The following is a 15,240-nucleotide window of genomic DNA, read 5'->3' on the forward strand; positions in this document are numbered from 1 at the left end:
AGAGACAGACTTCCCATCACGAGGCTAAGAATGGAATTATCCACAGAGGGAGAGAAGTTAGAAGATCCTAAGAATTCAGTCTCAACATTAGCATTTAATATATAGCATTAGGAGTTCCTAACGCGGGGTCACTGAGCTCCTCCAGAGTCTGAGAAGTCTTTAAATTGTGAGTGTTTGAGCATACAGGCATTTTTCCAGAGACGGGATCCAGAAATTTAATCCATTTTCGAACATTAAGAATCTGGAATGGACTTCCCTGGTGGCGCAGTGCTTAAGAATCTGCCTGCCAATGCAGGGGAGAGCCCTGGTCTGGGAAGATCCCGCACGCCGCGGGGCAGCTAAGCCCGTGCGCCACAACTACTGAGGCTGCGCTCTAGAGCCCGCGAGCCACAACTACTGAAGCCCGCGCGCCTTCAGAGCCGGTGCTCCGCAACAAGGGAAGCCACCGCAATGAGAAGCCTGCGCACCGCAACGAAGAGCGGCCCCCTCTCGCCGCAACTAGAGGAAGCCCGCGCGCAGCAGCGAAGACCCAATGCAGCCAAAAATAAATAAATAAATAAATAAATAAAATTTAAAAAAGAATCTGGAACTAAGGAGTTGTGCGGTCTCAGGCTTAACTTCTCTGTGCTTTGGTTACTTCATCTGTGGAAGATCTCATTTAAAAAAAAAGTGAGGATTAAGTGAGATAAGTACCTAGTACACGGTGGGTGCTCAGTAAGTGCTGATTCTTTTTTTCCTTTTCCTTGCATATCTTTTTGTTTGTTTGTTTTTGGGGGTTTTTTTCCCCCCTGTGTATCTTTTAAGCTTTAAAATACAAAGATGGGGGGCTGGGGGGCTCTAATCGGAGGGCCTGGTCCCTAACTTCTAGCAAGGGGAACTCCCAGTTCAGAGGGGACAGAAGGAAACGCCACTGCGGTGAGAGGTTGTCGGGCTATCAGCAGCTGCCGGGAACTAGAAGGCAAGGCCAGGCCGCTGGGGACTGAGAGGGCTGAGCCTGAGGAAGGAAGAAAGTTAAACATCTCCTCTCTACCCACTCTGTGATACGGGGGTGACCCAGTGCACCCAGTCTGGATGTGGGGCTCACCTGGACAGGCACGTTGTACTTCTTACGCTTCTGGAAGATGCCCACCGGGTAAACCTCACGCACGTAGAGGATCAGGTGCACCGCCACCTCCAGGAACTCGCAGAGCACGTCGGCCACCACTGCGAGAGGGCAGAACCCCGTGCGCTCGGGGAAGTCCGCCAGCCCAGGCCCTCCCTCGCCCCCCGCCAGGGTCCGCAGGTCCAGCCTCTCTACCTTGACCAAAGTTGAGGTCCTGTCGCGTGAGCGTGGTCATCCTTCCCGATACCTAGGGGGTGGGGCAGCAGCGGGAGCTAGTTCCTAAGGCCCCTACAGCCGCAGGGCCCGCCCACCTCCACTGCCCCTCCCCTCCGTCTGGGGGGAATCTGAGCAGGACCGCCCCTCCCTTCACACACAACCGGAGCAGCTGGGAAGGAGCCCCCACGCCGGCGTCAGAGCTCGGAGGCATCAGCTGCGCCGCGATCAGCCTCTGTGCACTGGCCGCCTCGCCCTGCAGTCTCCTGGGAGTAGATAAGGCCAGAGTTGTGCCCGCATAAAGGGCACCGCCGCAGAGGGAACAGCTGGATGCGCAGGGCCGGTAGCGTGAAGCCGGACACGCGGAAAGCGAAACTAGGCTGGAATAAGACTTCACCTCCTGCCAGGCTGGATTCTTCCCCTGAGGGAATCCCGCCCTTCTCCTCTTCCCCGGTACCGACTCCGGCCTCGATTCCGGACTCGGGGCCAGGGCCCCGCGAGGGAAACCACCGACCGATCACTCGCGCCTCGCGCTCAACCAGAGGCCCAGGCGCCGCTCCATGACGTCCGCGGCGCTCCGGCGGGTCCTAGCGCCGGCTTCCAGCCACGCCCACCCCCCGCGCAGCCAACCACGGGTGCAGGAGGGAGAGACGGCCAGATGGGCGGGGCTTGGGAGGGGCGGGGCCCTGCCTGGGCGCCGGTGTGATCCCAGGGCCGATGCTGCACCACGCCTCTTCCTTTCAATTTTAGGTGGGCGCGAAAAAAGACAACTTGGTCTCCACATCGGATCGCAACGTATTTCCCCGCCCCCCCAGGGCATTGCTCTCGCTTTAGGAGGAGCGGGTAGAGGGAGCTTAACGTGTTGCTGGTGAGAGCCAGCTGGAGGTCACAGCTGGGAACTATGGACAGCGACATCTACCGCTAGCTCCGCAGTCACCATCCCCGGAACCTCAGCTGCCCAACCGAAAGCGAATCCGCCGGCTCCGGGGCGGGGACAGGGGAGGGCCGGCGAGCACCGGGGACGTCCCCGTCCCCACCCCCACCCGGAGCCTAAATGCAGCCAGTCTTTACCTCCCAAGAAGGTAAAACTTCCCGGGCCGTGCATCATAACAATAGCTGACATTTATAGAGGTCCAGCCATGTGCCAGGGACTGGGCTAAGTGTGTTCGTGGATCAGCTCACTAAATCCTCAAAACAATTCCACGCGACAGTTGCCATGATTGTCCCCGTTTTACATATGAGTCAAGTGAAGTTCAGAGGGGTGAAGTAACCTGCCCGAGTTACCCAGATACTGGGGGAGGCCGTGGGCCTAGTTGTCTTCTGCCACTACACTTTGTAGCTCGGAAGTCCCCCAGAGGCATGGACTCTGGAAGGGCTGAGAGGACCCTGGGAAATAATAATATTAATATTAAAATAATTACTAACGTGCATTGAGCACTCATTATGTTTCAAGCACTTATTTCTTTAAATCTCTCATTAACCCTAGGAGCTAAGCCTTCATTTTACAGTCCCACTTTATAGATGGTAAAACAGGCTCAGAGATGTTCCCTAATTTGCCAAAATCACACAGTTGGAATACAAACCCAGTTCTGACTTCTGCTCTAACTCCAGGGCTTCACCTTATTTTCAGCCCCTTTATTTTACAGATGGAAAAACTAAGGTCAGAGAAGTGGCTGAGGAGTTATGGCAACAAATCAGGGCCAGAAGTCCGGGGATCTTGTCTCTGACCTCCAGGGAATCAAAAGCTTGTTAGGAGTCATGCCCATCTGCTGGTACACAGATATAGCTAGGAATGTTTACCGTTTACTGCTTAGTATTGGAGACCTGCACCTCCTTCACCCCAGATGCTTTTAAACCCGCATTTACACACTTCTGATGGGGTGGGGGCAGAGGAGAGAATAACTAACCTAGCCCATTAAGCCAAGAATGCCAGCAGAGCATTTCTCAAAAGCAGTCCTAGGAAATCTGCATCAGGATCCCCAGGGAGCCCATTAAACATCTGGAACCTGGGCTTCCCGGACCTACCAGATCAGTTGGGGTGCACAGCAGGGCACTAGCCCTTTAACAAGCTCCCAGGGGCCCTGATGCCCAAGAAAGTGTGGGAATTGCAACCACAGCAGGAAAAGTCTGCATTTCATAAAATTGCAATGCTTAACCCAATGGAATGGATGATTTATTTCAGAAATGGATGCACCTGGCAGCACATTTTGGGCACAGCAATCCTTTCCAAGACCTGGGGACCCTGCCCATGTCATATAGAAGAGGACCATTTCCATATGGAAAGAGCTGAGCAGCTCACTTGCTTGTAGACAGGCGTCCCCTGGCTCCTTGAGATTTAATCACTGAGGATGCTTTGGAAACTGGGGAGATTTGAGGGTCCCTCTTTGCCCGCCCCTGGAGCCCGCTCAAGCAGCATTTTCACTGGTAACAGAAAATGGCGGTCTTAAAGGGGCAATTCCTTGTAAAGCGTCCCTTAGGATTGGGGTCTAGGGTGGAGAAACTCAGAGCCCAGCGACTCCTGGGGGGTGGCCTCCGAGGCACAGTGTGAGCGAGCTGGGGGCTCATGCCAGGCATTCCTTCATGGGCCCTAAGCCCCAGCCCACCCCCACCCCCACCCCCCGCCCTGAGACGACACAGTGCAAGCCACCCATAGGTCTCCTGCCACACAGAGCTAAAGAACTTCAGAGAAACCTTGGTGGACATACACCCCAAAACTCTCATTTTCCCAGTGAGGACACTGAGGTCCCAACAGCTTTGTTTGACACTGGGGTACCCACCCTGTCGACTGTAACCTGGATAAAAATGCCTAAGTTTGGGGCTTTGGATTCGGAGCCGGCCATAAAGAGAGGAAGGGGGGCTAGGAGACAGATGAGGAGGGATCAAACTGATCGACCTCAGCCCCCAAAAGGCCTCCATCTCATTTGTGAAATGAACAGGCTGGACAGATGTTCCCTAAACCTCTGATGGCCTGGGGTTCCATGGGGGCCAAGAAGCTGGGCATGGGCCAGGGGTAGGGGGCCGAATCAGCATGGGGCCGTGGGGGAGCTCTGTGAAAAGTCATCTGTTACTTCCATCCATTCGGCATCTGGTTTTTCATATCTTAATCGCATCAGCATGATGGATGGTCACGGGACCCAGATTACATCATGGGTTAATTTATTACATTTTTGAATACCCACTTGCTGGGAGACTGTTTTTCAAAGGTATTTGCATATTTTTCACCATAATGACAATGTGTAGGAGGGCATCTGGGAGGGAAGGATGGATGTTTAGGAGGAGAGAGAGCTTATTTGCCAACTGAAGCAGGTTCCCGAGGGTCTGCGATGGGAACGGAGAGCAAATCACTCCCTAGAGACATTTAAATTGAAACTAAGAGAAGGTGAGATGCAAGAAAGTTTTGCAAAGACTGCATGGGTGAAGGAAGATTCCTGGGGTTCACTGAACAGCACGCAGTGAGTGAATGGGGTATAATAACAAGCAGTGAAGTGTCCAGACCCCTAAGATGCTTCCAGAGTCCCTCCCATTCTCACCATCCTGATCACAGGACATATTATCCGTCCCATCCCTGCCTAAGGTTCCCAGGACACCAAACACAGGGAGGTGGGAGGAGCCACAGAGTCAGCACCTATAGCCTGGTGACAATCCCACTGACACCACGATGTTCAGGAACCCAGCCAGCTGGGATGCCCCCTGAGCAGAGGCCCAGCCTCATTCATTCTCTTAGTCCAGCACCTCACCAGTGCCTGGCCAAATCCTGGTTCTGAATGAATGTGTGTCCAATGAGCGAATGAAAGAATGAAGGCATGAAATGATGGTGGGCAGTGTCTCATTGCCACTTGCCCGACATGAATCCTAATTTAGTCTGGATGAGGCGCAAAGGCCTCTGATGTCAGTGCTTGGGCTCTAGGTGGTGGTGTGCAGAGAAGAGCCGCTTTCACAAATGAAGCAAGAGCGGCGGAATGCTCACTACGGTGTCCCTCACACCCACTGGGCTGCTGCTTCTCTCCCCACCACTGCCCCTTAACCAGCTGTGAGGCCTTCCCTCTCTGATTCTCAGTTTCCTCATCTGTAAAATGGGATCATGGTAGCACCAATTCCATAGAGTTGAGTAAGAAGTAAGTGAGATAACGTTTGTAAAAATATAAAGTGCACATTTATGTGCCAGCACATAAATGCCTAATTACTGGCGGTTGTGACAATGATATTAAGATTGACACACACACTTGCTAGCTTCGGCAGCACATATACAAAAACTGGAACGATACAGAGATTAGTGTGGCCCCTGTGCAAGGATGACACGCAAATTTGTGAAGCGTTCCACGTTTTTCTTAAAAAAGAGTGGATATATGTGGATGTATAACTGATTCACCTTGCTGTACACCTGAAACTAACACAACATTGTAAATCAACTATACTCCAATACAAAGTCTAAAAAAAGATCGACACACACACACACACACACACACACACACACACTATCTAAGCCCCTAGAGCAAACACTCTGAACCAGCCATCATGCCTTTCAAAACCCCATCCAAAACATCCGTAGCTGTGCCCCTCTTGCCATTTCCATTTCCCAAGGCAGCAGGCAGCCCCCAAGATGCCCTTAGGGTGGGCATGCATCCTCATGGCCCGAGATGCCTAAAGACCAGCGGCTGCGGCTGAAGACAGCTCCTCTCCCCGCTCATCTAGTCTTCTGGTGTGAGGCCTGACCTGCCCAGCTGCCCCAGATCCTGGGGTCCACTGCTGACCTCAGACCCAGGTCAGAGCCCTGACCTTAGGCCAGTAACGCGGGGCGGCTTCCAATAGTTCAACCAGGGCAAAGCCCCCATGCCATTCCCTCCCTGCAGTTCTGCTGACTCCGCAGTGTCATTGACACCTTGTTGGTCAGGGGGACCTTACAGGTCATCTCTTCTTAACCTTTGAACGTTTATCCACAGAAATGCACAGAGACACTAAATGTTTCCCACAATTTCAGGGGTTGCCGGGACCTCTGAAGTCTTCCTCAACCGCAGGGTAAGAACCCTTGATCCAACTCAACTGCCACTTTTTTCAAATAACTGCTTTATTGAGATATAATTCACAAACCATAAAGTTCATCCTTTTAAAGCATGCAATTCAGTGGTTTTTAGTATAGTCACAAAGTTGTGCGTCAATCACCACTAATTCCAGAACATTTCCATCACCCCAGAAAGAAAACCCCCCGCATACATTGGCAGCCACTTCCCCAATCTCGCCTTCTGCCAGCCCCTGGCAACCAACCACCAGTCTACTTTCTGTCTCTATGGACTTGCCTATGCTGAACATTTCGTGTAAATCATACAATATGTGGCCTTTTACGTCTGGTCTGTTTCACGTAGCATTCATGTTTTCAAGGTTCACCAAAATTGCGGCATGTACTGGTACTTCATTCTTTTTGTGGCCAAATAATATTCTGCTGTATGAATATACCACATTTTGTTTATCCACTCATCAGGTGATGGATATTTGAGTTGTTTCCACTTTGGCCATTCAAACATGGGGAAAGTGAGACCCAAAGTCACCATAACCTAGATGCGATAGGAGTCCAGACCTCTCCTTACATCCACCTTTTCCTGCGGCATCGCTCTGGGAGGACCCAGAGAACAGAGAGTCCAAGCATGGCAAAAGATCGCCCCACTGGCGAATAGCCATCGCAACAGCATTTGAACCAGAGGATCCAATAACTTGCTTCTGGTTCAGTAAATGCTGGGCCACAGCTTCAACCTTGACAGAGAGAATCATACCCACTGTCCCCCTCCCAGGCCCAAGCCACCATCACCTCTTCTCTGCCACTCTTCCTAGCTGATCTCCCTGCTTCTGTCCTTTTGCCAAATGCGGTCTATTCTCAACTTTGGGAATCAGAGTGAATTTGTTAAAACCTAAGTCAGATCATCTCTCTGCTCTGCTCACAACCCAGTCCCTCCTGGTGCCTGCCCATCAGGCTGATGATATTACGATAACAATAGCAGATAATTTTTCTAGAGCGTATCCTGTGGGGTCAGGACCTTAGGAACATTATCTCCGTACACAGGCCACTGCACTTAATCCTTGAACCCCGAGAGTTACGGATAACGGTGAGCTCAGACAGGTTAGGCCCCTTGCCCAAGCACAGGGGGAATGAATGACAGCAGAAGAGGAGCCCAGGCATCTAACCTGACTACAGAGCGGAGCTCTTAAAACTCTGCGCCATAATTTGCCACACTGGAGAAAGAACATAGTAGAAATGGAAGCCGCTGAGCCAGCTCTGGGCGCCAGGCAAGACTGCTGCTTCCCGCGAACGCGGGCCCGCCCCACCGCTCTTTGATCTTTGCAGCGCCTGCGGCCCCCCTGACCCCGCGGTGAGTTATGGGGGCCGCGGGACCCATAACACAACATTCCGGGACTCCCGGGGTCGGCAGGACGCGGCACCCTGCTCTGTGATGGATGAGCCACCCCCTAGCGCTGGCTTTGTCCTGCCTGGGCCGGGTTGGGGAGCATCAGACCTACTTTGGACGGGGCGTGGCGAGAGGCGGACCGCGTGTGTGCGCGCGCGCGCGCGCGCGCGTGTGTGTGTGTGTGTGTGTTGGGTAGGGGTATTGTCTTTTTCTCTTCCCTCCCAGGGAGTGTGAGTGGGGAGCGGACACTAGCGCAGCCGTCAGTGCTCCCGAGTCTCACCTGGAAGCGCTCTGAAGACCCCCCCGGACCCCCACGTCGAAGAGCGACCCCTCCCAGAACCTCGCCCCCCACTCTGCGCACTTTCGGAGGCTACTGAGACCCCGCGGTGCCCCGTTCCTCCTCCCTCACACAGGGCATTTCTTCCGTCCCATTTGACAGCCTAGGCGGAATAATCCTTTTGGGGAACCGCCGGCCTCTGCGCTGCCAGACGCGGCCGCAGCTGAGCGCTCAGCTCCGATCCATTGTTGGGGTCCGCCAGGGACCCCCTGCCGCGGCCCTTTGTCGCCCGCTCCCTGCCGGGCCGCTCCAGATGCGCCACCGCTGCCCGCGCCCCGCCCGTCCCACGCGCCCCGGGCCGCGCCGAGGCGGCTCTTCCGCACCGGGAGGAGTGGGCCCGCCTCTCCCGGTGCCTGCACGGCCGCCCGGCTGCGCCCGCCTTTGTCTACCTTCTTTGTCTGCCCCGCGCCTTCGCGGCGGCGGCGGCTAGGCCTCTGGGGAGGGGGCCCGGGACGCCGAGCGCAGCTGGCGAGGGCGCGCCGGCTGGGAGCGCGCGGGGTCCGGGCCGGCCGGGGGCTGCCCCTCGGCTGGGGGCAGTGGCGCCCGCTCGCCGCCGCCCCTCCCCCGTCCCCTCCGCGAGCTCCCGCCCCCTTCCCTCCCGCCCGCCCCCTCCCCCTTCCCTCCAGCCCCGCTCAGCCTCGGCACATCCTCCTGCCGCCCGCGCACCTCTCCGCGCCGCCCCGGCTTCGCGGCTCGGCCTTCCGCTGCGCTCGGCTCCCGCAGGCGCTCGGCCCCGCGGCCCTCGGCCTCTGCCCCGCCGGTTGGACAGGTAAGGTTTGGCCTTGGCCCGCCCCTGGCTCCGCCCTCCCGCCTCACCTGGCGGCGCGCCGGGACAAAGGTGGGCTGCCTGGAGCGCTCAGGGGCGGGGCGCACCGGGGACTGAGGCTGGAGGTGAGGATGCTGCTTTCCTCCCTGCCCTCCCGGCCCTCGGAGCCGTCGGTCAGCGGGTCCGCCGCCTCCGCTCCTCGCCGCGTCTCCCCTCGGCTCCTGGCTCTGCTCCTGGGCCCCTCATCCGCCCGCCTTCCGCCGGACACTCACTTTTCCACGTTCTGACACTGCCTAGCGTGCGCCCTCGCCGCCCTCTTCCGGACGCCGCTCTCGCCCACTCTCCTCCTCGGCACTAGCCTTCTCCCTCTGGGACCCGGTCTCTCTTTGTCTCTCTGTCTCTGAGTCTCCGGGTAGTCTCTCAGGCTGGGGACCCCAGTCTGACATCGTTTGAAGAAGCTTGGAAGATTCCCTAAGCTCCGGACAGAGCTGGCAGGAGTGCCCTCTGCTTCTTTCGAGGCTGCCCTCGGGGCTGGGGTGTGTTGCAGGTGTAGAGGGAGGTTCTGGCCGCGCCCCGCGCCAGCACTGCCCAGTTCCTCGCGCTGGCAACCCCGCCCATCCTCCTGCCGCCCGCGCACCTCTCCGCGCCGCCCCGGCTTCGCGGCTCGGCCTTCCGCTGCGCTCGGCTCCCGCAGGCGCTCGGCCCCGCGGCCCTCGGCCTCTGCCCCGCCGGTTGGACAGGTAAGGTTTGGCCTTGGCCCGCCCCTGGCTCCGCCCTCCCGCCTCACCTGGCGGCGCGCCGGGACAAAGGTGGGCTGCCTGGAGCGCTCAGGGGCGGGGCGCACCGGGGACTGAGGCTGGAGGTGAGGATGCTGCTTTCCTCCCTGCCCTCCCGGCCCTCGGAGCCGTCGGTCAGCGGGTCCGCCGCCTCCGCTCCTCGCCGCGTCTCCCCTCGGCTCCTGGCTCTGCTCCTGGGCCCCTCATCCGCCCGCCTTCCGCCGGACACTCACTTTTCCACGTTCTGACACTGCCTAGCGTGCGCCCTCGCCGCCCTCTTCCGGACGCCGCTCTCGCCCACTCTCCTCCTCGGCACTAGCCTTCTCCCTCTGGGACCCGGTCTCTCTTTGTCTCTCTGTCTCTGAGTCTCCGGGTAGTCTCTCAGGCTGGGGACCCCAGTCTGACATCGTTTGAAGAAGCTTGGAAGATTCCCTAAGCTCCGGACAGAGCTGGCAGGAGTGCCCTCTGCTTCTTTCGAGGCTGCCCTCGGGGCTGGGGTGTGTTGCAGGTGTAGAGGGAGGTTCTGGCCGCGCCCCGCGCCAGCACTGCCCAGTTCCTCGCGCTGGCAACCCCGACAGCGCTGGCCTCGCTCTTCTGGCCCCGGCTCGGGCTCCCTCCCTCTCCACTGCTGGCCCTTCTCCCACCGCGCGCCGGGGTCTCAGGCGCCTGCGGGAGCCGAGGCTTGCGTCCTGAGACCTCTTGGGTTTTCCCGCCAAGTCTTGCCCTTTACTCCACTGGGTGCCCCCACTACTCCCGCCCCGTCTGGTCTCTCTTGCATGGAGCACTCTTCCGTGCTGCCACCGCCCAGCCTGGCGGCATGCAAGTGTCCCAGTACTGGTTCAGTTCCATCCCTCTGGGGTCAGGCAGGCGGAGGCTGAGGGAGTGATCTTGGACAAAGGAACGCGCTTCCCTGAGCCTCAGTGTCCCCTTCATAAAACGGGGATAATAGCACCTACCTATAGGGATATATGTGAAAGCAGTGGAAAAAACATATTGGATGTCAGCGAGGCACACACTCGGTGGCCACGGGGGATTCTACAGTCCCAGCCCCTGGGTGTGGGGGGCGGGGAGAGGGGGTCCACAGAAAGGGGGAAATGGATCAAAAATTCAGGCTTAGAGACACTGCAGAGAAACCTGACTGTGGCCCCTCCCGTATCATGGTCGCCTCCCCCTACACACTGTTACAGACACTCTTCTCTCTCTCCCTCCTCCTCTCTGCTTGTCCCAAAATCAGCTTAAAAATCAGAAAGAAAAGGGTGTCTGCTTTCAAAATGAGATCAACGTGGCTGTGTCGATGTTGCCAACAGCTGGTCATTGATCACGAGGCATCCACGTGACTCATTCCCAGTTCTGAATCTCTGTCTTGCACCCATTTCTTTTTTAATGGCTCTCGCTCTCGGGCCATATCCTTTCCTCTGGGGGGATTGTCTTTTGGACCCTGCACCTGTTGGGTAATCACCCAAACCCTCTGACCACCGTCTGTGTCATCGTGACAGGTGACACACCACCCCAGGAGTCCGGCAGTGATGTGGGCTTAGGGCCATAATGAGGGCAACTTCGGAAGAGGGACATCTTCTCCCAGCTGGAAAGTTCTGGGTTCCCCTGGCTGAGCTTTTTATTCAGCCACAGCCAGAGCTAGCAACTAGCGCCTTTCTCTTTAGAGAGGCAAGAATGGGACTGGAAACACCCACAGACACACACACAAAGACACACACACACACACACACACACACACACACACACACACACACACACCCACCCCATCCACCTGCTCACAATCCTTCCTGCCACTTTCTCTGCCTCCCTTCCCACCGTTCAATTCACCCCACTCCGCATCCCTAAATCCCTCCATAGCTCCCCGTTTCCACTAAATTAACTATGCTGCCTGCCTCCCATCACAGCCCTGTCGGCATCTTGGGTTTCAGCCACGAAGGAGGGCCGGTCATCTCCACGCCCTGACTGCCTCCGAGCTTTTGCTAGGGCTCTTCCCGCTAACTAAAATGTCTCCCCTCGCAGGCCGAGGTCAGATGGCCCCTCCTGTGGGGAGCCCTCCTGCTCCCCCTTGCCTCCCTGTCTCTCCCGTGGTCTGCACTTCCCTGGGCGGGGCTGGGTCTTGTTCCACTTGGGGTCCCAGTGCCTGAGACACAGCAGGCACACAGCAGCACAACAGGTGCTCTGTCCATATTTGTTCTAATATATGGAATCCTTGGCCAGGGAGATCGGAATGAACTGAAAATTGCAAGCCACAGGTTATCCTTGGGTCCCACTGGGTCCTGCTGGCCAGGCCAGGGGCAGAGTTGGCCCTAGGGCAGACTGGTGAGGTTGTGGAACAGGGGCAAGCCTCCTGGAGAGTCCCTGTGGTACTGGGGGCTCTGCACGCCTCCAGAAGATGAGGGTGATTTCTGTGCCTGATGCGAACAGAGGAAATCGGCTAGACAGGGAAGTGACTGCCCAAGTTCAGCAGACTAGCTTAGCAGCTCTGTGACCTGGACCTTCACTCGCCTCAGCCAGAAATGTGGCAGAGCAGGGGTTTCTCATCCTGGCCTCCCTGACTCCACCGCCTGGGAAGAGCAGGAGCTGGGCGTGTTCCCGGGGTGGGGAGGAGTCCTACTAACATCTCTCCACTGGCCCATCCAGGTGCCATCCGCCTCCCTTGCTGCTCCAGGCCCTCTGCTTGTCCTACCCCAGCCCTTCGTCTCAAGTGGGCCACCGCAGCCAATGGAACACAGGCCTCCCCAGGAAGGACCCTGCCACTAGAGGCCCTGCCCCCCTCACACCCCTTCCCAGCTTTGGCAGCCTCGCGCACCACAGCACCATGGCCTGGCACTGACCATCTGGGACACATCCCTGAGTGAGGTAGGGGTACCAGTGCTAGAACGCAGAGCAGTTGGGATAAAGTCATCGCAGACTTCAAGTTTGCAGGGGCCCCCTGTGTGCCAGGCTCTGGGTTAAGGCCCCCACCACGTGTCATCCCTGAAAGTCACAGCATCAGCACTAGTGTTAGTGACTGAGTTAGCATGAGGCGTGGTCAGAGAGTCTGCCTTTGGAGTCAGGGGGCCACAGGTTCAAATCCCACTCACTCTACTGTGTAACCTTGAGCAAATCCTTCAAATCTTTGTCCCAATGTTGAACCATTGTTACTATTGTTATTACCTGAAAAGTATTGTCCACCTCAATGGGCTGAGTTATAAACTAGATAATACATATAAAGCTCTAAGCCTAGAGTAGTTGATGCCCTATAAATGACACCCAAACAAACATTCATCTTTCAGATGTGGGATTGAAGCCCAGAGAGGTTAATTGATTTGCCCAGGGTCACACAGCTATTAAATGCTGGAGCCAGGATTCACACCCAGGCTCGTCTGACTCCAGGTGTCTTTCTGCTCCACACCGACCTCTGCCAGAACTGACAGTGGGCGTTTTGTCACTTGATGATGAAGTGATGGGTGCAACCAAATTGTCTGGGAACCAAGATAATGAAATTTGGGGAATAGGGGGCCAGGAGGATGGCTTAGGAGAGGAGGAGGGGTGGCGAGTACCTGTAATGTAGCAGGAGGTCGGACTCCGCTCCCTCCCCCCAAAAACAACACCCCTACATCAGTTTTTTCGAGGTGTGAGGCCTTAGGAGGGTGGGAATTCCCGAGGCTGCTGCTGGAAATAATAAAAGCAGATGGTGCTGCCCCTGCGGGAAAGCCAAACCTCATTTGCCAAGACAATGGTCCCCTCCAGGCTGGCCTGGGCCTGTGTTGACCTGCCCCACCGAAGCCATCGATCACCCCACCGAGGACTGAGGACGTGGCCACCTGTGCCTGCCGCCCTGCACACGCAGGCACAGAGGCACAAAGACTTCCAGGAGCCCACCCCCAAGCCCCACTCCCGCTCTTTCCCCTCCTCATAATAACAACAGCTACTGTTCATTGCACCCTTACTGGGTACCACTCACTCTGTATACCTTTGCCTCCCCTCATTCTCCCAACCTCCAGCATTTTACAGGAGAGGAAACCGAGGCTCAGAGAGGTCAAATGACTTGCCCAAGGTCACACAGCTCTTTCCGCTCTGGTCAGGGGGGCTCTCCCATGGCTCAGCTTAATGGGTTTGGGCTGACATTTTTGTGTTTGAATCAATAATAAATACATCTGTGCCTCAATCTTTCATGAGGTCTGTGGCCTCCCTGCCAGGTCAGACTGGGGACACCTGGAGGGCAAGGACTGTGTCTTTGCCCACAGAATAGAAGCTCCCTCCAGCAAAGTGTATGTTTTCCCCATGTTCTGGGAACTTCCAAGGCCAGAGCTGTGTCTCCCCTATCAGATTGGGAAATCCCTAAGGGCAGCAACAGGATCTCCCCTGTTACACTGGAGGCTTCCTGGGGCAGGGGCTGCTTTTCTTGCTCAGGCTGAGAGCTCCCTGAGGACAGGAGCCGTGTCTCATCAGTCTAAGAGTCCTCCAAGGCAAGACCTAGATCTTCCCTGTTACAGTGGGAGCTCCCCAGGGCCGGGGCTATTGTCCCTAATCAGACTGGCAATTTCCAGAAGCAGGGACAAGGTCTTCAGACTAGAGCAGTTTCCCTTGCATGGCATCCAGGTCCTGCGCCCAGAGGAGCTCAGCACGTGGTGACTGCCTGGTTCACTGTCCCTGGCAGTCTCCACCCTGGTGCTCCACGGGTCAAGAGGCAGAGTTCTCTGTGTGAGGCCAGGTTGGCACAAAGGCATGTGGAGGGGTAGGTGGGACTCTGGCTGTTCTGAGGCCTAGGGGGGCTGAGAGGCCCCTTCCTATTGGACGGGTGGCACTTTGGGGGCACAGAGCCTCAGGGGGGCAGGGGAGATGGGTAGGGACTAGCTCAGGACTGTCAAGGCCAATCCACCAATGAGTACCCCCCAGGGCAGATGCTTCAACTCTTATCTCCCCTCCCCCGCTTCCAGGGAGCTCATCTTTGCTGCCTTCCAGCCCACCTACACTGCCTGACTTCCTTCCATACCTGGAAACCTCCCCTTCCTCAATCACACAGAAGTCCTCATTTCTTAAATAGTCAAATCTCATGACAGGCTAATAATCCCATTTCACAGACAGGGAAATTATGACTCATGATGAGGTGTGATGGTGGGAGGGTCGTGGGAGCTGCTAGGGAGACAGAATCTAGTCCCAAATTGACTTGGGAAGAGCCCAGCCCAAGAATTTAGGATCCCCTCCCCTCCCCCACTCTCACTGAGGTGATAACTATTTTTGTTTTTTGGTTTTTTTTTAACATCTTTATTGGAATATAATTGCTTTACAATGGTGTGTTAGTTTCTACTGTATAACAAAGTGAATCAGCTATACATGTACATACATCCCCATATCCCCTCCCTCTTGCGTCTCCCTCCCACCCTCCCTATCCCACCCCTCTAGGTGGTCACAAAGCACCGAGCTGATCTCCCTGTGCTATGTGGCTGCTTCCCACTAGCAATCTATTTTACGTTTGGTAGTGTATATATGTCCATGCCACTGTCTCACATTGTCCCAGCTTACCCTTCCCCTCTGCCTGTCCTCAAGTCCATTTTCTATGTCTGCATCTTTATTCCTGTCCTGCCCCTAGGTTCTTCAGAACCATTTGTTATTTTTTTAAGATTTCATATATATGTGTTAGCATACAGTATTTGTTTTTCTCTTTCTGA

At 56.1% G+C, this 15,240-nt stretch overlaps 1 protein-coding gene, 1 long non-coding RNA gene and 1 other non-coding gene across 4 annotated transcripts in view; 2 read left to right on the top strand and 1 right to left on the bottom strand.

The window, feature by feature from the left end:
• LOC114485137 (uncharacterized) lies at nt 1–1,895 on the bottom strand. 2 transcript variants are annotated; one of them, XR_003678613.2, is made up of 5 exons: nt 1,713–1,895; nt 1,477–1,581; nt 1,298–1,349; nt 1,085–1,203; nt 1–24 (listed from the first exon to the last, which is right to left on the bottom strand). It is a non-coding gene; the product is annotated as an uncharacterized lncRNA (long non-coding RNA). The 2 variants fall into 2 exon arrangements; XR_003678614.2 differs by lacking the exon at nt 1–24 and adding an exon at nt 277–994.
• Nucleotides 1,896–5,538: 3,643 nt separating this feature from the next.
• Nucleotides 5,539–5,642, top strand: LOC112065342 (U6 spliceosomal RNA). The gene has a single exon (XR_002891974.1). It is a non-coding gene; the product is annotated as a U6 spliceosomal RNA (small nuclear RNA).
• Nucleotides 5,643–9,483: 3,841 nt separating this feature from the next.
• The window catches only part of DRAXIN (dorsal inhibitory axon guidance protein), a 25,720-nt gene continuing 19,963 nt past the window's right edge, over nt 9,484–15,240 (top strand). Inside the window, exon 1 of the mRNA XM_024125199.1 lies at nt 9,484–9,553. The gene's annotated coding sequence lies outside the window, so the exon portion shown is untranslated. The remainder of the gene's footprint in view (nt 9,554–15,240) is intronic.

The sequence above is a fragment of the Physeter macrocephalus genome, unplaced genomic scaffold, assembly GCF_002837175.3.
Source record: "Physeter macrocephalus isolate SW-GA unplaced genomic scaffold, ASM283717v5 random_691, whole genome shotgun sequence".
Taxonomy (NCBI): domain Eukaryota; kingdom Metazoa; phylum Chordata; class Mammalia; order Artiodactyla; family Physeteridae; genus Physeter; species Physeter macrocephalus.